Source organism: Spermophilus citellus, assembly GCF_964194105.1.
Source record: "Spermophilus citellus genome assembly, chromosome: 3".
NCBI lineage: Eukaryota > Metazoa > Chordata > Mammalia > Rodentia > Sciuridae > Spermophilus > Spermophilus citellus.
The window spans coordinates 105379289-105401995 of NC_138184.1; the positions used below are offsets into that span (position 1 = coordinate 105379289).

Consider the following 22707-nt stretch of genomic DNA (forward strand, 5'->3'; position numbering starts at 1 on the left):
TTTTAAACTTTTTTTGTTGTTGTTTTGTTGTTCTTGAGACAAGGCCTGGTAAAGTTGATTAGTCTTGCCTTAAAACTGTGATCCCCCTAGTTCAGGCTCCCTAGTAGCTAAGATTACAAGTCTGCAACCCTGTGCTTGACATAAATTATTTCTCACTTGATGTATTTTCCCCAGCCACTGACGACTTCTCAATTACATTAAACACTTACATGAGGAGTTTCTAGATTTTGAAGCCCTTGAGACTCTTCTAGATGAACATTTCTGCCACCATCTGATATTGCCCTGGCTCTTGGTGCACACTGGGATACTAAGACAAAACTTAGGATCTGCCACAATAGTACAGAGCCAAGGGCAAAAATGTACAGCACTTCTTCATGCATCTTTACACATTCCATGTTCACTTGGCATTATAGAAGTTTTATTCTGGCTTCCAACTGTGTGATCTTGGATAGGAGTCTGAACCTGTTTAAGTCTCTTGTTGTCACAGGAAGTGAGGGTAACTTTGCCTTGCATTCTGTGAAAGAACCTCTAAAGTGCAGATAGGACCACTTCACATCTAGACTCTGCTAGAAATAATTACAGATAGGACACACCAAAATTGTCAGGCCAAAATTAATCATCTTCATCCAGAGCCAGGAGTAATCATAGGAAGAGCTTAGACTTCATTTCAGGAGAATTACAAAAACAGCACTGTCTTCAAGTCACCTGCCGAACAGGAGCAGGATCACCCCAGGGGCAGAATTTCATGCTGCATGTAAAATGCAGAGACCCTTGCCCCTAACCTCTGCATGGACAGGACAGAAGAGAAGTGAGACAAGGAAAGTATATGTAGATGTCACTCAGACTGGAGATCAGCTGGTGAAGAAGCGTCCCTTGGATTGAGGTTGGGCTAGAAGTCTACTCCACCCCTGTCTGTAATCCCAGGGCTGATCCCTGCTCTGGACAAAACAAAACTCCTCCAGAAGTAGCCCAGAGTGCACATTGATTTACATAATGGGCAACAGATTCCATCAAGTGAATAAAAGATCCCTGGGAAGAAGCCAGCCCAGCCTGGGATTCAGGAAGCAACTTTAGAGGCAACTTCACCATAATCTGGATGGCTCCCTCCTTGGCCTACTACTTCACTGCAAGGGTGCTTCTCCAGGGCTCTCACCCACTCAGCCCAGGGCTCTGGAACCAACCTGGCCCTGACTCTCAGCTCAACAAGGTCCTGACTGTGGTGTGCAGAATTTTTGGAAACTGCTGCAGGATGGGAGCTGTGTGAGCCTGAGGGGATCCAGCTGCCGGGGAACTGGGGTAGTTATCTTGTGTTCAAAGTTTCTATCCTGGAGTAAGCCCACTAGCCACTTGTGCTGAGGTTGATGGGTGTTGGTCCCTGTGGAAAAGAAAATCCATGAAGTTCATCCAAGTCTAGGAGAGGGATCTCCTGGAATTTTTCCTTCATATTCTTGAGTATAACTATTTTTTTTCCTCCTCGCAGACTCCATGGCCACCTATGAACTGACTCAGCCATCTGCAGAGTCAGTGGCCCCACAACAGATATCTAGGATCACCTCTGGGTGCATCAGCATTGGCATATATCTTTTGCACTGATATCAGCAGAATACAGACAAGGATCATGTTATACTTATCTACAATGATAGCCATAAGCCCTCAGGGATCCCTGACAAATTCTGCTGCTCAACTCAGGAAACATAGCCATCCTGACCATCAGTGGGGCCCAGGCTAGGGCTAAGGCTGACTATTACTGTTAGCAGTGGGATGGCAATGGTGCTCATAGGGACTCAGGAGGGAGAAAAAAATCTTCCACCAGCTTTGCCACCATGGATTCTGCCTGCCCTGGTCCCAGTGAGAGGAAAGAGCCTGCCCACACAGATGTTTCCAGTTCTTCCCCTGCCCTCACACTCCTAAGGCTTGTTTCTGGACCTCTTTAGCCCAAGCTGTTTTGACCTGAGAAGGACATTTTTGAATGATATGAACTTCCAGTTTCTTAAGACTGCAGCATCCCTGTCAATCAAGCACCAGAAGTAAGGGAGAATAACTCACAGACACCATTATCCTTGTACTCAGAAGAAGGATGCCATTGTAAGATATTAGTAAGGTTTGGATTCTGCACTTCACTGTATTCGTGCATGTCTCACAAGGAAGGAACAAGATAAATTTCATTCACATTTGTGCCACAATAGCAAAAAGGTCATAGGATATTGTGAGATGATTATTGAGTCTTGATTACTAAACATTTGTTCGATAAGTGAACAGTTTGCCCAGGTGAAAAGTGTGAACTCGACAGCCAACTGTTTTTGGACAATTGCTTTTCAGAAATATCCTGAAGCAAAAAGTTACTGATTGTTCCCTGATCTTCTTGAGCACAAGAGTCCTGAATCCAATATTAAGATGAAAAAAAAAGTGGTCTATGGCCCCAATACACATTCATTGCAGAATGACAGTGACCAAAATAGAGGGAAGAATATTGTGAGGTTTTCATGGGTAAACACACACACACAAACATATCCTCTCCACCTGTAGGGCCAAGATCACCTGAATCAGTGGGCCCATCCTGTAGTAGTCATCATCCCATATATAGAAATGACCTTGTTAAAGACATCCCAAGTGGTTAGGGTGGGATCAGGATTGAGTGAATGAGACCCCCAGATTTTGGTCTGGGATAGACTAAAATGCAAGAGGATTGGAGCCTGGTCCATCCTGTTTCAGTTCTTGTTCTTCAGTATCCCCAGCCTTCTCCCTCCTAATGCAGGGCCCCTTCTTTCCCACTACCCTTGCTATCTCCCTCACCTTTATGGTTTCCTATCCCACTGACCACTTCACCAAGGCCTCTCCTCTGTACAGGCAGGTTCCTCTCTGTGCTGCATTACTGGTCCAGAGACATGGCCGGAAGCTTCTCTTCCCACCTGGCTATAGACCAGCCATGGGGACACCATAGGAGACAGCCCCAGAGGTTGCCAGCTTTGCCCACAGTCAGGTAGATGCCAGCAGTATGTCCCGAATGCTCGGGGATCATCTTTTATGTCATAAATCAGTCCATCAAGACCTGCTATCAGGCCCCCAGAACAAACAAACCTCAGAGGAGAACCTTTGAAGTCGTCTTGGATGCCTCCTGCTTTACACGCCTCACTCCACCTGCAAGAATGTCCTAAGTATCTAAAAGTTTATTGTAAACCAGGAGGTATCAACAAAATGCATCCTCATTACTGGTGGTACCTCAACAATTGAGTGCAAAATAGGATTCACACACCAATTTGAACAAGGATAAATAAATAATATTCACTTATTCAGGGTAATGATCATAAAGAGTCTAAATTTCATAAGAACTGAACTCCAAATTTAAAACGTGATAATATTTCAAGAGAAAAATATTGTTTGTGGTTAATTTTTGCATTATTTTTCATGCAGTAAGTGGTTGTCCCCACTATTGTCATGGTCACAATGTGATTATGCCCTTTGCAGTGTAAGTGTGGCTCTACAGTAGAACTTGTTACATTATAGTCACTTTTGAGAGGGAGATCAAGCTCTGAGTCTTGTCCACCAGCAGGAAGAAGCAAAACTGCAGCAAAGAGCAGCCAAAGGGGGGCAGGGTTTACTCATGGGGATCCCAAGAGGAAGGCCAGCCCTAGGGTCAAAAGGTGTCTAGAGAACAGTGTTTAGAATGGAAGTCAGGGCAATCCATTCTATGCATGGTCTGCAGTGACCAAGTTCTGAGAGTCAGATTCACACAGTGTCAGTGTCATAGTGCTGAGGGCATAGGTAGGTACTAGGGCTCATGAGGAACTCACCTGAGAAATAAGCTGAAGGAATCTGATCCCAGATGTCAGCCTGGGCAGCTCCTGAAGGACTTGAGTCCATACAAATCCCAGGTACTCAAGGAGGGAGCAATCATCACTTGTGAAGTATACTAGAAGATGTGGCGAATCCACAGAAGCTTGTGATTGTTTACCAGAAAAGTCATATTTTAATCAATTTCACAAAAAATCCTAATGACACACTGTCATATTATAAAGAAGTGACAATGATGGGACAGAAGTGCATCTGGGTGACCTGAGAGATGGATAAAGATGTTAATATCCATCATCTACTTTCTAATGAGTCAAGCATCATTAATGGTCTTGGAGGGGAGGCAGTTCAGTCCATGCTGAGGCTCTTGGAAGGTCAAAAGCCCTGCTGAGCTAGGCCCAGGACACACCACAACTGTGTCCCAGGAGGGATGGGACAATGATCACATGTAAATCCCTTAAAGGTAACTGGGATCAGGGTCTTGGAGACCAAGGTGTTTTTTCTGGCCTGAGAAGCAGCTAGAGGAAGCCGAACCTCTATCATTTCTTCTCCAACTCTTCTACACCCAGAGCTAGTAAGAATGTTCCCCACCATCCTATAATGAGAAGCTCTGGGGAAGGAGTAAATGTTCATAATCACCAAACACTCATAGTATCAAAACACCTGAAAGGAAAAAAGTCTTGGGGGAGAAAAGCTGTGCATGAGTCTGAGGACACAGAGCTCTGAGGCATCTTCAGCATGACTGACACAAATATATGCTCTGGAAATGACTTTGCCAATGAGTATGTTATGCACTGGTACTAGCAGAAGCCAGATCATTCCCCTATGCTTGTCATCTATGAAGATGACCCCAGGCCTCAGTGATTCCTGAACATCTGGCTCCAACTCAGGGAACATTGTCATTCAGACAGACAGCCAGGTTTCAAAGTGTGGACCAGAGTAGATTTAGTACTGGCAGGACCAGGATTTCCTGGTGATTTCTAGGCCAGAGTGTAAGGATGGAAAGAGAACCTGAAGGAAAGGATAAATAAATGGACTCATTTTCCTATTCCTATAATAGCTGTATAATTTGTCATATGCTGGTGAGTTAATTACTACAGAGCAAACTACTATAATGGGTACCATGGGATATGAATAAGATCCCCTCTTTAAGGTTGACTCTCCATCCACTCCACAGCAACTGCCAACAGGTATGAGAGATGCATTCTTCAGAATAAATGTGATAGGCCAATCCTACAGGAAAACTCATGCCTTAAGGCAGAGGTTCTCTCTCCTCTTACTTTCTGATTCCATTGACTGACAACTGTTTCTCATCATGTTTGAAAACATTAACAAGAGAATACAAGGCCTGCCCAAATAGGCATAACCATTATCTGAGCCTCAAAGTGTTTATGTGTAATTGTATGTGGCCTCAAGAGCAAGAAAACTCATGCATCTTCTGCATTAGTCACTTGCTTAGGAAAATCTATAGATGAGAAACATGTGTTCTAGCACATGTGATTATGTTTCTCTGTGAGTGTGTTTCTTCTAGATTCATATTCTCCTTATATTACAAAATTTCAAGAATCAGACTTCTCAGTTAAAAAATCTCATACTCAGCTTCACGGGCATATGGGTATGACAACTGGTTAGGCCACAATACAATTCTGACACTAAACACCTAGTGCTATGCTTGGATCTGAAAAAAAGTCTTTCTTCCATAGGCTTCCCTTATCTTTAGACACCAGACACAGTATGAGGTGCCCAGGTTCACCTGCAGAACTGACAGACTGACTTTAAATTTGAGATTTCTCTTTCAGCTCAGTAATTTATTATAAATCATCCAGAGAACTCAGGAAAACACTATGCTTCCAAAGATGATTATAAAGGATACACATAAGGTGTGGTCTGTAATGGAAGATGGAGGTCCCAGACACAGAACTTTCATGCCTCTCTCTGTGAACCTATGGGATATCAACCTCTCAGCATACCAGTGTGTTCAACAATGCTCATGGGGTTTCAAATTAAGTCTAGAGTCAAAGAATCGACCTGCTAATGAATAAACTGGCTTTTGGCATTGCCTTCCAGCATCCTCATTTGTAAAGCATTTCCATTTTGCTATGCAAGTCTTTGGGGTATGTTCCTTCCTATTAGAGTGCTGCTTATCTTTTAAGGTAATATAGATGTTTCAGGTTTCATGATGATCATATATACTTTAGATTTAAAGTCAGTTTTAATTAATGTCAATTAGAATGTTAATAATTGTGTCTTAAATGGAAATTATCTAACATCATCATTTAACATCATTAATTTTATTGGAAGAACTCTGACTTTACCACAGCCAAAAATGTTTGAGAATTCAGAGGACAGAGTACAGTATAGTATAATTTATTGGGCTAGTCACTTTTTATTGCTATAACAAACCACCAGAGCTAGGTACTTTATTGAGAGTTCTGAACATTCAAGAGCATGGCAGTGACATCGGCTTGGCTGTGATGGAGTCCCTCCTGGTTGCATCCCAAAAGGATAGGTAACATCATTGGGGCTGCCCATGCAAGAAGGAGAGATCACATTGTGAGAGGAAGCCAAGAAGGATTCAGAGGACTGGTTTGCTATTTTTATAATACATCACTGTAGAGGAAACTAACTGGATAATGAATAAACTACATTAATCTTTCGAGGATGTCACCCCTAATGACCTAAACACCTTCTCCTAGATTCAAATCTTAAGATTTCAACACCTCTCTACATTGCCACACATATCCTAAAATAAGCTATCAGGTGATTGATCTGTGTCTGATTGCAACTTACAAGATAAAATTAGAGGAATCTATACTGACAAGGAAGAAGGAAGAGAGTTTTGAAAGATGGACAGGACAAGGTAATCTGTGCTCCACACTCCATGCAAAAGTCAGAAGTCTTCTCCTCTCATGATGGATGAAAAGAAACCTTGTGTGTCAGGGAAGAAGTCATAAAGAAGCCATGGGATATATTATATCACAGGGCAAATCTTAGCAAATGCAAAGGAGTAGAGATACTACCATGCATTTTATCTGATCATAATGGAATTAAATTGGAAATCAATGATAAAAAAGGAAGAAAAATTCCTACATCACGTGGAGAATAAACAATATACTACTGAATGAACAAAGGGTTACAGAAGACATCAAAGAGGAAATTAAAAAAAATCTTAGAGGTAAATGAAAACTCAGACACAACATATTGAAATCTCTGGGACACTATGAAAGCAGTACTAAGAGGAAAATTCATTTCATGGAGTTCATTCCTTAAAAAAAGAAAAAGCCAACAAATAAATGACCTCACACTACATCTTGAAGCCCTAGAAAAAGAACAAATCAGCAGTAAATAAAGTAGAAGGCAAGAAATAATTAAAATCAGAGCTGAAATCAATGAAATTGAAACAAAAGAAACAATAAAAAAATTGACAAAACTAAAAGTTGGTTCTTTAAAAAAATAAATAAGATTGATAGATGACTAGCCGTGCTAACAAAGAGAAGAAGAGAGAGAACCCAAATTACTAGCTTACGGGATGAAAAAGGCATCATCACAACAGACACTTCAGAAATACAGAAGATAACTAGAAATTATTTTGAAACCCTATACTCTAATACAATAGAGGATAGTGAAGGCATTGATAAATTCCTTAAGGCTTATGATCTACCCAGATTGAGTCAGGATGGTATACACAACCTAAACAGACCAATATCAGTGAGGAAATACAAGAAGCCATCAAAAGATTACCAACCAAGAAAAGCCCAGGACCAGACAGATATACAGCAGAGTTTTACGAGACTTTTAAAGAAGAAGTAATTCCAATATACTTCAATCTATTTCAGGAAATAGAAAAAGAAGGAGTACTTCCAAATTCATTCTACGAGGCTAACATTGCCCTGATTCCAAAACCAGATAAAGACACTTCAAAGAAAGAAAACTTCAGATCAATATCCCTAATGAATATAGATGCAAAAATCCTCAATAAAATTCTGGAAAATCGGATACAAAAACATATCAAAAAGATTGTGCACCATGACCAAGTGGGATTCATCCCTGGGATGCAAGGCTGGTTCAATATATGGAAATCAATAAATGTAATTCACCACATCAATAGACTTAAATATAAGAACCATATTATCATCTCGATAGATGCAGAAAAAGCATTTGACAAAATACTGCACCACTTTATGTTTAAAACACTAGAAAAATTAGGGATAACAGGAACTTACCTCAACATGGTAAAAGCTATATACACTAAGCCTCAGGCCAGCATCATTCTAAATGGAGAAAAATTGAAGGCATTCCCTCTAAAATCTGGAACAAGACAGGGATGCCCTCTCTCACCACTTCTATTCAACATAGTTCTTGAAACACTGGCCAGAGCAATTAGACAGAGGAAAGAAATTAAATGCATAAATATAGGAAAAGAAGAACTTAAATTAGCACTATTTGCTGATGACATGATCCTATACCTAGCAGACCCAAAAAGTTCAACCAAGAAACTTCTAGAACTAGTAAATGAATTCAGCAAGGTGGCAGGATATAAAAAAAAATTGATACCCATAAATCAAAGGCATTCCTGTATATCAGTGACAAATTCTCTGAAGTGGAAATGAGGACAATTACCCCATTCACAATATACTCAAAGAAAATAAAATACCTGGGAATCAACCTAACAAAAGAGGTGAAAGAACTATACAATGAAAACTACAGAACCCTAAAGAAAGTAATAAAAGAAGACCTTAGAAGATGGAAGGATATACCTTGCTCATGGATAGGCAGAATTAATATTATTAAAATGGTCATATTACCAAAAGCACTTTACAGATTTAATGCAATTCCCATCAACATCCCAATGGTATTCCTTGAAGAAACAGAAAAAGCAATCATGAAATTCATCTGGAAAAATAAGAGACCCAGAATAGCTAAAGTAATTCTAAGCAGGAAGAGTGAAACTGGTGTTATTGCGATTCCAGATTTTAAACTACACTACAGAGCAATAGTAACAAAAACAGCATGGTACTGGCACCAAAACAGGCTGGTAGACCAATGGAACAGAATAGAGGACACAGAGAGAAATCCACAAAATTACAACTACCTTATATTAGACAAAAGTGCTAAAAATGCAATGGAGAAAGGATAGCATTTTCAACAAATGGTGCAGGAAATCCATATGCAACAAAGTGAAATTGAATCCCTTTCTCTCACCATGCACAAAAGTCAACCCAAAATGATGAGGAATAGATGTGTATTTTCCTAGGTCTTCCTCTGGTCTGGTTACATTATATCCAGCATAATGATCTCTGTTCCAAAGATCATCATCTTCTCTTCATAATCCCCAGAAGGCATTAGGAAAACCACTGATCTTTCTAAACTGTTCCATTCTCAGTCCATTTACACCACCAAAAAAACTCTTTACATACATGTATTTATCCATCTCTGCTGCAAAGCGACAAGGCAGTTTTCCACATCCATAATAGTTTCCCTCATTTTCAGGAAGATGATGCACATCATGGAAGATCACACAGTCCCAGATGTTGTCTTTCATGGCCTCCTTGAAGCCCATGTAGAAGAGCACAGCATGATTAAAAGATTGTGTGCCAGTCTGTTCAATGACATAAAAGGCAAATTCCAGGTACTGTTTCGTCTGTTCAATGACATAAAAGGCAAATTCCAGGTACTGTTTCCGAAGCATTGAAAACAAATATAAGAAAAAAAAAAACCAGACGCTGTTCATGGTGGTTGTGGAGGGGAATGAGAACTGTCACCTTCCATCTGTGTTTACAGTCCTTTAGCCTCCAGTGACCTCCTGGCTCAATATCCAAATCATTAGAGAAGAAATGATGAACTTCATCAAAACTGACCTTGCTTACATTGGCACTGAGGAATGCTGGCATGTAAAGCAGGCTTTCTGGGCAGGGAAGGACTGGTGAATATGTCAAATTTTCTGGGAGATATGCAGTTTGAACAAGATAGCCATTTGAATTATTTCCTTAAAGATAATCTGTGTCATTGAGGGGGTGTTTTCATTTGTGTACAGCCTGATCATTTGTCTTATTGTTTTCACATTTCAACATACCTCTAGCTTGTACCCTAAAGAGGCATGTATTGGTGATGCCCAGAGCCACAAAGATCAAGTAGAGACAAGACCAGGCGAGGAAGCAGTTGGAGACTCACATCCACCTGAGCACAGACATCTTCCTCTTCCCAACCAGCAACTGGGGCTGCGCTCTCAGGCTGGATTCAGGGTTACCACCCAGGCCCTAAACTTCCAGGAATGTGCTAAGAACCCCAGGGATGAAAGGCTGGTTCAATATATGGAAATCAATAAATGTTATTCACCACATCAATAGACTTAAAGATAAGAACCACATGATCATCTCGATAGATGCAGAAAAAGCATTCGACAAAGTACAGCATCCCTTTATGTTCAAAAGGCTAGAAAAACTAGGGATAACAGGAACTTACCTCAACATTGTAAAAGCTATATATGCTAAGCCTCAGGCTAGCATCATCCTGAATGGAGAAAAACTGAAGGCATTCCCTCTAAAAACTGGAACAAAACAGGAATGCCCTCTCTCACCACTTCTATTCAATTTAGTTCTCAAAATCAAAACAATAAGGTACCGGTTCCCAATAGCCATACTCCATGTCCAGGAAACTGCAGGCCCAGAGTGTAGCTTGAATTGCCAAGAGGTATCACACTGGGAAAGGCCTGGCTGGCAAGAGAAGCGAGAGGACTAGAGACCAGGAATAAACCTAAGCTAACAGGTTTTGAGAGACACGGGGGGAGGGGGGAGGAGGGAGCGGCCTCACACGGATTGTTTCCTACAGCCGGAGGGCAAAATCTTGGCCCAGAAGGCACAGCACCAAGCGAAGAAAATAGAAGCCTAATAGTGCCCCCCCCCCTTTTAAAAATTTTTTAATTTTTTTTTAATTTTTTAATTTTATTTTTTCTTTTTTAAATTATATTATTATTTTTTAATTGTAATTTTTATTTTAGTGCATTTTATTATTTTTTATCATTTCTTTTTTTTTCTATTCTTTTCTCTTTCTTTCCTCTCTCCCTCTGTCTTTCTTGGTTTACTTCCTTACCTTTTCCCCATTGTTCCTATTAAGCATGACCACCCAGATTATGTACAACTTACTAAATACAAATAGATGAATACTACGAATTGGTCTATAGTATGCCTAAGCCCTTAACTACCCCCCAAGTACTCCTGTCTATTTTCTTGTTAATATCTTCCTGCATTTGAGCAACCCCCCCAAAGAAGCTAACATATACTAACGTCCATACCATCAAATCGCCCGACCTCAACATAAAATCCTAAGTTCAAACCTCAATTCTATATATGCCATCAAAATCTGTAGGCCTTTAATGAAATTAATGAATTTATCTTAAATCACAATTAAATCCAACATCTCTAAACATTGTCTCCCAACACAAAGGAGAGATATTGGAACTATAAAAACAAAAACAAATTTAAAGAAGAAAACAGAAACACAGCAGTCAAACAGAGTTGGAAAGTAACGTGAGCACCATGAAAAAACATGGGAAAAAAAGGATTACAAACAATGCAGGACAACTTAAATTCACAGAAGAACCTAGAGGCATCAGAAAAATGGACAGAGAAAGAACTCAAGGCTTACCTAACTCAGATGGAATGGAATATTAGAGAAGACTTTAGACAGCAAGTCCAAACAATGAAAGTATACTTTGAAAACGAATTACATAAGCAAATTCAAATGGCAAAGAATGAGCTCTACCAGGAGATAGAGATTTAAAAAAAATCAAACAGTAATCCTAGAAATGCAGGAAACCATAAACCAAATTTAAAACTCAAACGAGAATATTACAAATAGACTAGATCAAATAGAAGTCAGAACATCAGATAATGAAGACAAAGTTTATCATCTTGAAAAGAATATAGTCAACACAGAAAGGATCCTAAGAAATCACGAGCAATCCATCCAAGAGATATGGGATGTCATAAAAAAACCAAACTTGAGAGTCATTGGGATAGAAGAAGGTGTAGAGGTTCAAACCAAAGGAATGAACAATCTATTGAATGAAATAATCTTAGAAAACTTCCCAGATAAGAAAGATGGAATGGATTGCCAAATCCTGGAAGCCTACAGGACCCCAGACATACAAAACCGTAATAGACCAACTCCAAGACACATAATTATGAAGATATCCAATATACAGAACAAGGAGAGAATATTAAAAGCTACGAGAGAAAGGAGGCAGATTACATTCAGGGGTAAACCAATTAGGTTAACGGCTGATTTTTCATCACAGACGTTGAAAGCGAGAAGATCCTGGAACAATGCATTTCAAACACTGAAAAATAATGGATTCCAACCAAGAATACTGTATCCAGCAAAATTAAGCTTCAGATTTGACAATGAAATTAAAATATCTCATGATAAACAAAGTTAAAGGAATTCACAACCAGAAAACCAGCACTGCAAGGCATTTTGAGCAAAACACTACAAGAAGAGGAATGAAAAACAGCACCCAAAACAAACAGTGGGAGGTAACTCAGTAAAGAGAAAAAAATAACCAAAAAGGAAAAACTAGCCAAATTTAAATAAATAAATAAATAAATAAATAAATAAATAAATAAGCATGACTGGAAGTACAAACCATATATCAATAGTAACCTTAAACGTTAATGGCTTAAATTCACCAATCAAGAGACATAGGCTAGTAACCTGGATTAAAAAAAAAACAAATCCAACAATATGCTGCCTTCAGGAGACTCATATGATAGGAAAAGACATACACAGGCTGAAGGTGAAAGGTTGGGAAAAATCATACCACTCACATGGTCCTCGGAAGCAAGCAGGAGTGGCCATACTCGTATCAAATAAAATCAACTTCAAACCTAAGTTAATCAAAAGGGATAAAGAAGGACACTATATACTGTTAAAAGGAACCATCCACCAACAAGACATAACAATTATTAATATGTATGCACCAAACAATGGTGCTGCATCATTTATAAAACAAATTCTCCTCAAGTTCAAGAGTCAAATAGACCACAACACAATAATTATGGGTGACTTCAACACACTGCTCTCTCCATTGGACAGATCCTCCAGACAAAAGCTGAGTAAAGAAACTATAACTCAATAACACAATTAATAACCTAGACTTAACTGACATATATAGAATATATCAACCATCATCAAGAGGATACACGTTCTTCTCAGCAGCACATGGATCCTTCTCAAAGATAGACCATATATTATGCCATAGGGCAACTCTTAGTAAATATAAAGGTGTGGAGATAATACCATGCATCTTATCTGATCATAACGAAATGAAACTGGAAATCAATGATAAAAGAAGGAAGGAAAAATCCTGCATCACCTGGAAAATGAACAATATGTTACTAAATGATCAATGGGTTACAGAAGACATAAAGGAGGAAATCAAAAAATTCTTAGAGATAAATGAAAATACAGACACAACATATCGGAATCTATGGGACACGATGAAAGCAGTTTTAAGAGGGAAATTTGTTGCCTGGAGTTTATACCTCAAAAAAAGAAAAAAAGAACAACTAATAAATTAACTCACACTTCATCTCAAAACCCTAGAAGAGGAAGAACAAAACAACAGCAAAGGTAGTAGAAGGCAAGAAATAATTAAAATCAGAGCGGAAATCAATGAAATTGAAATAAAAAAAAAACTTTGAAAAAATTGATAAGACTAAAAGTTGGTTCTTTGAAAACATAAATAAGATCGACAGACCCTTAGCCATGCTAATGAAGAGAAGAAGAGAGAGAACTCAAATTACTAACATATGGGATGAAAAAGGCAATATCACAATGGACACTACAGAAATACAGAAGATAATAAGGAATTATTTTGAAATCCTATATTCCAATAAAATAGAAGATAGTGAAGATATCAATAAATTTCTTAAGTCATATGATTTGCCCAGATTGAGTCAGGAAGATACACACAATTTAAACAGACCAATAACAAAGGAGAAAATAGAAGAAGCCATCAAAAGACTACCAACCAAGAAAAGCCCTGGACCAGATCGATATATAGTGGAGTTTTACAAAAACTTCAAAGAAGATTAATAAATTTTATAGCCACTGAATCTGAACTTCTCTCTGAAATTCTCAGAAGTTTATGCTAAATGCCTCAGCTAATTCCAAAGTGTAGTTTATCTTGTCACTCACTTCACTGCATGACCTTGTCCCAGGTTGGAGAGTTTGACATGAAGATCAATGAGGTTATTCTTTTGGGTGTTAGCTGAGTTGCATACTCTGGTCTTCTTGTCTGGGTACAAAGATAACTTTGACTACATAAAATGCTCTCAAACCCCAAAACTCTGAAGGGAAGTGATAAGTGAATAAAGAAATCATGACACATCTGGGCAACAAATTGCACATGTCCAATAGTGGTTAATTCCCATGATGACCTCAATACTCTTGGCTTCTTTATGACATGTTTCCTGGCATACAGGATTACTTCTCATTCATCATGAGAGTAGAAGACTTCTGACTTCTGCATGGAGTGTGGAGCACAGATTAACTTGTCTTGTCCATCTTCAAAACTCTCTTCTTTTTTTCTTGTCAGTATAGATTCCTCTAATTTAAACTTCTAAATTGCAATCAGTTAAATCACCTGATTTAAACTTCTAAATTGCAATCAGTTGAATCACCTGATAACCTGATAGCTTATTTTAGAATATGTGTGGCAATGTAGAGAGTTGGTGAAATCTTTAAGATTTGGATCTAATGGAATATGATTAGGCCACTGTGGGCAACACCTTGAAAGATTAATGTAGTTTACTCATTACTTGGTTCATTTTTTCTGACACAGTATTGTGTTTTAAAAATAGCAAACCAGTCCTCTGAGTCCTTCTGGCTTACTCTCACCTTGTGATCTCTCCTTCCTGTATGGGCACCCCTATTGATGTCACTCAGCATGTTGTTATGCAGCCAGGAGGGACTCCATCACAGCAAAGCAGATATGATTGCCATGTCTTGTATTTTCAGAATTCTCTATAAAGTACCTAACCTAAGGTGTTTTGTTATAGCAGTAAAAAAAGAGTACCCTAGTAGATTATACAAGATCATCCTGCTCTTTCCTCTGAGTTCTCAAACTCTCTTTGGCTTCTGTTGAGTCAGTTCTCCCAATAAAGCTATGGGATTATGTTAGAGAATTTCCACCTGACAAAATTATTAAATTTTTAGTGGTAATTAATTAAAGCTGACTTAAATCTGAAGTATGTATAATCATCATGAATCCTGAAACACCCATAACATCTTAAAGGACAACAGAGAAACATTCTAATAGGAAGTTACGTACCAGAAGAGTTGCACAGCAAAATGGAAATAGTTTGTACATGAGGATACTGAAAGGGAATGCCAAAATTCAGGTATTCACCAGCAGATGATTCTTTGACCCTAGAACTCACTTTGGAACACCTTGAGTGTTGTTGAACAAACTAGTATTTTGGGAGGTGATATCTTATAAGCTCACAGGGAGAGGCATGAGAGTTCTGTGTCTTGAGACCTCCATTTGCCATTCCAGACCTCACGCCATGTGTATCCTTTACAATCATCTTTGGAAGCATGTTGCTTCCTGAGCACTCTGGGTGATTTCTTGTAAATTATTGAATGTGAGGAATAATCTCAAATTTACTGTAAGTCTGTCAGTAGTTCAGGTGAACCATGAACCCCCAATATGTAGATGGTGTATGAAGTTAATGGCAGCCATATGGAAGGAAGATTTTGTCCTACCATTGTGGGATCTAAGGATACCACTTGGAGTGAGAGTGAGTATTGTATTTTGGCCCATTCAGTTATACCCACATGCCCAATACACCAAGTATGGTATTTTTTTCACAGAGAAGTCTGACTCTTGCAATTTTGTAGAGTAAGGAAGATATGAATCTAGAAGAAACACACTCATAGGGGAACATAATCACATGTGCCAAAACACATCTTTATCATTATAATTAGATTGTCCTCAGCAGGTGACTGATCTAGAACATGCATGCTGTTTTCTTACTCTTGAGGACACATGCAATTAAAGATAGAGAAACACTATGAGGATTAGATAATAGTTATGCCCTGTTTGGACAGGTCTTGTTCTCTTGTTGACATTTTCAAACATGTTGAAAAACAGTGGTCAGTCAACAGAATCAATAAGCAAGAGGACAGATAACCCCTCCGTGCCCAAAGGCATGACCTTTCCTGTAGGATGTACCTATCACATCTTTTCTGGAGAATGAATCTCTCCTACCTGTTTGGTTGACAGCTGCTGTGAATGGAAGGTCAACCTTAAGGAGGGGATCTATGCATATTCCAGGGTATTCATTATAGTTTGCTCTGTGGTAATTAACTCACCACCATATGACAGATTATATAGCTATTACGAGAACAGAAAGATGAATCCATCTATCTTTCCTTCCCTTTAGGTCCTCTTTCCATTCTTAACTCTGGCCCCCAAATCACCAGGAGAGACTAGTTCTGCTAGTACCAAATCTACTCTGGTCTACCCTCTGTGAAGCCTGGCTAGATTGAAGATCATATGACCATGTTCCCTGAATTGGAACCAGAGATTATTTAGGAATAATTGAGGCCTAGAGTCATAATCAGAGAAGGCCAGCATAGGGAAATGATATGCCTTCTTCTGGTACATCACACAGCATATTAATGGCAAGGCCATCTTTAGAGCATGTGGTTGTTGCAGTCAAGATGGAGATTCCTCAGAGTTCTATGTCCAAAGCACAACTGGACTCCCACCAGCCTCTCTGACCTTTTGATTGTGTGAGTGTTTGAAGATTATGAATATTTACTCCTTTCCTGGAGCTCTTCATTGCGGGGTTCTGGAGAACATTCTTACCAGCTCTAGGTGTAGAAGAGTTTGAGAAGAAGAAGTGGAGTTGCAACTTCCTCTAGCTGATTCTCTGGTCAGAAGAAACAGATTAGTCTCCAAGACCCCGATCTCAGTTACCTTTCAGGAATTAACCTGTGATTATTGTCCCAGTTGTGCTGATTGTGGTATGTCCTGGGCCTAGTGAAGCAGGGTTGTGGAATTTTTAAGAGCCTGGCCATGGACTAAGCTGGGCCCTCCTGCAACAGTTAATGATGATTCACTCAGGAAAACTTGGACCATGAATCTTAATCTCCTCTTCTAGCTCTCTGTTCACTCAGATGATTTCTGTCCCACCATTGTCACTTCTTTGTAATAATACAGTGTGTCATTAGGATTTTTGTGAAATCAGTTAACATATGACACTTTGGTAAACAATTCCATGCTTCTGTGGATTTGCCATATCTTCAGCTTCATGTCACACGCAGTGATTGCTCTCTTGTACAATAGTCTCCTTCCCACAATAGATTGGGAACTGCCACTGGAAGTCTTTTCTTTGCCACAATGTTTTACATATCTAGTTAAAGTGCCAGAAACCAATCTTCTTGAGGAGAACACTTCGTACTACCTGATTTCTGAATTTCCTCAGCATTAGGTTGTATAGCGCGAAGATATAAATGGTGGCTGGTCTGGGTTCCCTCTATTCAGGAGGATACTGTCACTGAACTAACTACAGATCCATGATCAGAGAATTGAACTAACACAGCTGTGAATCCATGTCAATCTGTAGAGACTCCTATAGGAGGCTATTGTGTCAGAGACAAGATCCCATGTGCCCCCCTCACCATCTGACATTGCACCTGATCATAGGAGCTGTAGCCCTGAGGACAGATCTTTCTGGAGATGAGAGGCAGGTGGAGTAAAGAATCAGCACTGGCACCATTGCTGGATAGTGAGAATGTGCCTTGAGTGTGGGCAGGAGACCCAGGCAGCCATCCTGGGTGATGATAAACCCACACTCTATCCTTGTTCAGGTCTAGGGATGCCTGTTCTCACAATGGAGAAAGAACACTGTTGACTGAGCTCTTTCATTTGGATTCCAATGGGTGAAGAACACAGGCCCTGGACTCCTTGTTCTGTCATTCTAAATTTACTCCTTAAACACCTGGGGTTTTGTATGGTCTTCCTAGCGACTCATAGTCCTTCAGGAGCTGCCTAGGCTGACACCTGGGACCAGATCCCTCCAACTCATTTCCCAGGTTATTTCCTCATGAATCCCAACTCCTACCCATGCCCTCAGCACTATGACACTGATACTATTTGAGTCTGACCCTCAGAACTTGGTCACTGCCACCCATGCATAGAATGGATGGTCCTGACTTCCATTACAAAAATGGTTCCAGGGACACGTGTTGACCCTTGGGCTGTCCTCCCCATAGGAATCCCCTGGGGGCAAACCCAACCTCACTACTGGCTACTCCTTGCTGCAGCTTTGCAATCTCCTGCTGCTGGAAGAGATTGAGCATATCTCCCACAGTTATCCCAAAGCTTCTATCACCTGTGATGCTGTGGATAAGGAGTCCACCCTCACTCTAGAACAGCTGTCCACACCCATTCCTGACCAGAACAACAGAGGAAGGTAGTATCTGTAGTGCACATGCAGTTGAGGCAGGTAGAGATCCTGTCACTCAGTCCAGGGTAATATTTCCACCCTGGTGCTTTGCTTTCTTTAGGGAAAAACAAGAAAGATATGTCTACAACTTTTCTGCAAAAACAAAAAGAGCAGAGAAACATGAATGGTCCTCTGTGGAGCCAGACTCCTGCATATTTCTTGCCAGATCCTCCTTGAATATAAGAACATTTGTAGGATTGGGGGAGCACAGGAGATGTTTTTCCACTAAAGCTCTGTTTGACTCTTAAAACATGGTTATTGTCATAATTATTATCATCTGTATAATTAATATTATTATTTCATTCTACACCTCAGTTCATGATCACTTCTACATTAGGCTCAGGTGCCTTTTTCATAAACCCAGACTCTGGCCTTTTTCAGACCCAAGAATGTCTGTTCCCACCATGGAAAAAGCATACTCCTGACTGAGCTCTTTCCCTTTGATTCAAATGGAGAGATCACAGGACCTAGCACTCCTTCCTGAGATTCCCACTAAATTCATCTTTAATTAGTAAGACTCAGTCATTGCTTTATGTCATTTATGTCTGAAAAACAAGTTTCCAAAAGTCACCAGTGGGGATTCTGCCATGCTCTTTAGCACTGGCCTGGCTTTTGCTTGTTCTTGCTTCATTGTTGCCTAATCCCATTTCCTGAGCAGATGAGTGACAATTGTCTCATGGACACTTCTATCTGGGGCAACTGAGTCTTAGGAGATACCAGGGGCTGAAGGTTGAGGAGACTGTAGGGCTCATTCTTAGGGTTTTGCCCTGTTCAGCATGTGCAGGGCTGAGCTCAGGGTCTGGGTCAGGCTCTGGGTTTGGTGGGTGGGGCTAATCCCACGTACAGAAACTTGGTGATCAACTGTGCAGAAAGGAGCAGGAGAGCCAGCCATTCAGGTCATTGTGGTGATACCCCAGAGCATTGTATTTTGAGTGCACAGTTGGACAGGCTCCTTGTCTTCTGTCATCCACCTAGGAAAGATGAGGCTCTGGAGTCAGTGGCCGGTATTGAGGTAGGTCTGCTGTACATGGTTCTAAGGTAGCCATCCAGTACCTACTGTTGGCCCACACTCACACCACAGAGGGCATAACCACATTGTCTCAATGGCAATAGTGGGAGGAACCATTTATTGCATGAAGTATAATGAGAAAATTATCTAGAAATTTTAGATTTTTCTCTTCAAATATTGCTACATTTTCACTTTGGGGTTCAGTTCTGGTGAAATTTAGATTCTTTACAAGCATTACACTGAAAAAATGAATGAAAAATGAATATTAATAATTTCTCCTTGTTAATTCATTGTCTTAATTTTTATTTTGCAGTAAATTGTTGAGTTACCATGAATAATAAGGATGGATGCCAGGGACACCGATTTGGTTACAAAGAACCTTTATCCACATAGGAGATTTGGGCAGGTGAAGTGAGGCATGAAAGCAAGAGGCATCCAAGATGACTTCAGATTCTCAACTGAGGCTCAGTTGGTCAGGGACTTGCTAGGGGGGTCCTGCTAGGAGATCCTGGTATATTAGATGGTTCCCAGAGAGCACAGACCAGAGAAGCAGTGATGACCAGGCTCCAATCCTCCTGTGTTTTGCTATAACTCAGACCAAAATCTGCGAGCCCCATTTGGTCAATCCTGGTTCCACCCTAGCATCCACTTTGGATGACTTTTGCAAAGTCATTTGAATCTAAGGGAGGATAATACTGAAGGTTGGGCTTGCTGATCCTAGAGCTAGAGGTGTGTGTGTGTGTGTGTGTGTGTGTGTGTGTGTGTGTGTGTGTGTGTTTCCCTCTGGAAACCTCACATTTTCCTCCATTGTTTTGTTCACTGTCATTCTACAGTGAATCTGTGTTGGGGCGATGAACCACTTTTATCATCTTAAATATTGGACCCATGGCTCTTGTGCCCAGGAAGATGAGGAAGCAAACAATAACTATCTGCTTCAGGACATTCCTGAAAAGCAATTGAACACAAACAGTTGGCTGCTCTGTTTTTTTTTTTTAATGAAGAGAAGGGAGGAGAAGATGGTGGGCCAGAGGGAGGCAGCATTCTACATCACTCCATGATACAAATTTCGCCTTGTTGGAATACTGCCTCTCTGAGAGTATTAGAGGACCCCTATACAGCTGATTTCTGCAGAAATTACCAGTGCTGTGACCCCCGTTCAGGGCTCCAAGTCTCAGCATTAGAGTAGGACTCCAGAAAACCCAAAGCCCAAAGTTATAACCCATGCAGGGCTCGGGAGTACCTTAGCAGAATCATGGATCAGCACCTCTTCAGAATTCCAGACTGTGCTCAGCTTCCACGCACGTCACTCAGCTGCTACTTACCCCAGCACAACACCATTGCCCAGCTCCCCCACCTTACCAGACACCCCAGCATTGGAAGCAGGCTGCCTCCATCTTGGATCACCTTTCTCACCATAGTTGATGGGGGTAGCTCCCAGAATGGATCTCCACCTGGCCAGGTACCAGGTTTCCAACTCCACCTCACTCTCCCTAGTGGTGATAACTCAACAGAGTAACTACCCAACACAAAACAGCTCTCAGTTGGACAGGTGTGCAGTGCAAACAGGGCACCACCCTCCTTGGTATGAGAGGTCCCGCAGTTGGAAACTGCTAAGGGAGAGGGAGACAAGGCTAAAGTTCAATGAAGCCTAACAGAGAGACCAGGAATTGGGAAATTTCCAGGCAAGATAGGGAGATAGTACTGAGCACTCAAGTCATATGAGCCGTCCCAAAAAAGAGACTTGTGAGGGGCTGGAGCTGTGGCTCAGTGGTAGAAAGCTTGCCTGTCATGTGTGAAGCACTGGGTTCAATTCTCAGCACTGCATATAAATAAACAACAATAAAAGGTCTAATGAAAACAAAAAATATTAAAAAAAAAGCCTTGTGAGGTGCAGTCTCCCTGCAGGGACTGGCAAGTGGCACTCTTGCTTCCAGGCACCCTGCACTAGGACCAGTCTTCCTACCCTGGCCACCTCCACCATCCTAATGGCAGAGACACCAGCTTACAACTGACACCCCAACTATTGGATGAGAAGAGAAGCAGGAAAGAAACAGATCTCTAAAACTAGCAAAAACTCTGGTTTATTCCTTTGAGTATTTTTTTTTCTCTTTTTCTTCTACCCCTCTGTCCTCTGGCCCCCACATCAGATAGAGCACAATCTCTAGGTTATATGAAGAACTCAAAAAGATAAGCACCAAAACAAACAAACAAACAAGCAAACAAAATGAATAACCAATCAATAAATGGGCCAAGGACATGAATAGACACTTCTCAGAAGAGGATATACAATCAATCAACACAATATGAAAAATTGTTCATCATCTCTAGAATTAGAGAAATGCAAATTAAAACTACTCTATCATCTCACTCAAGTCATAATGGCAGCTATTATGAAGACAAACAACAATGAGTGTTGGTGAGGATATAGGGAAAAAAGGCACACATTGCTGGTGGGACTGCAAATTGGTACAGCCAATATGGAAAGCATTATGGAGATTCCTTGGAAATCTTGGAATGGAACCACCATTTGACCCAGCTATCCCTCTCCTGGGACTATACCCAAAGGACTTAAAAACAGCATACTATAGGGACACAGCACATCAATGTTTATAGCAGCATAATTCATAGTAGCTAAACTGTGGAGCCAACCTAGATGCCCTTCAGTACATAAATGAAATTTTTAAAAATGTGGCATATATACACAATGGAATATTACTCAGCAATAAAAGAGAATAAAATCATGGCATTTGCAGGTAAATAGATGGAGTTGGAGAAGATAATGCTAATTAAATTTAGCCAATCTCAAAAAAATGCCAAATGTTTTCTCTGATATAAGATGACTGATTCATAGTTGGGTAGGGAGGGGGAGCATGGAAGGAATAGATGAACTCTAGATAGGGCAGAAGGGTGGGAGGGGAAAGGAGGGTACAGGGGTCTAGCAATGATATGGAATGTGATGGACATCATTATCCAAAGTACATGTATAAAGACATGAATTGGTGTAAAATACTTTATATACAAACAGAGGTGTAAAAAATGTGGTCTATATATGTAATAAGAATTATAATGCATTCTGCTGTCATGTGTTTAAAAAATAGTCAATTAAAAAAAATAAAAGATGGCTTGAAGTCATCTCAGGAATTGCCATGACCACTCCTATCTCAGGCTCAAAGGTATAAAGCTAAAAATCCCTTTGAGAAGAAACCTGTCGTCCACCATACTTGCATGGTATGGCCCAGGATGTAGCTTCATCATGCTTAGCTGCCTAGGCACTCAGAGACTGCTCCATCCAGGGAGCAGAGATTTGGCTACTGTTTGAGATCGTGGCAGACCTTGGTGTCAACAGCATAGTGCTGATTCAGCAGGATTACAGGAGACTGGACTTAAGGAGTC

General features: G+C 40.4%; 1 protein-coding gene and 1 pseudogene across 3 annotated transcripts in view; both read right to left on the minus strand.

Moving 5' to 3' along the window:
• The window catches only part of LOC308643674 (immunoglobulin lambda-1 light chain-like), a 375374-nt gene that overhangs the window by 260950 nt on the left and 91717 nt on the right, over positions 1-22707 (minus strand). The window lies entirely within an intron of this gene.
• LOC308645232 (beta-1,4-galactosyltransferase 6-like) lies at positions 1200-10889 on the minus strand (annotated as a pseudogene). Its single transcript has 3 exons — positions 10879-10889; positions 8992-10020; positions 1200-1375 (listed from the first exon to the last, which is right to left on the minus strand). The product of its transcript is annotated as a beta-1,4-galactosyltransferase 6-like (transcript).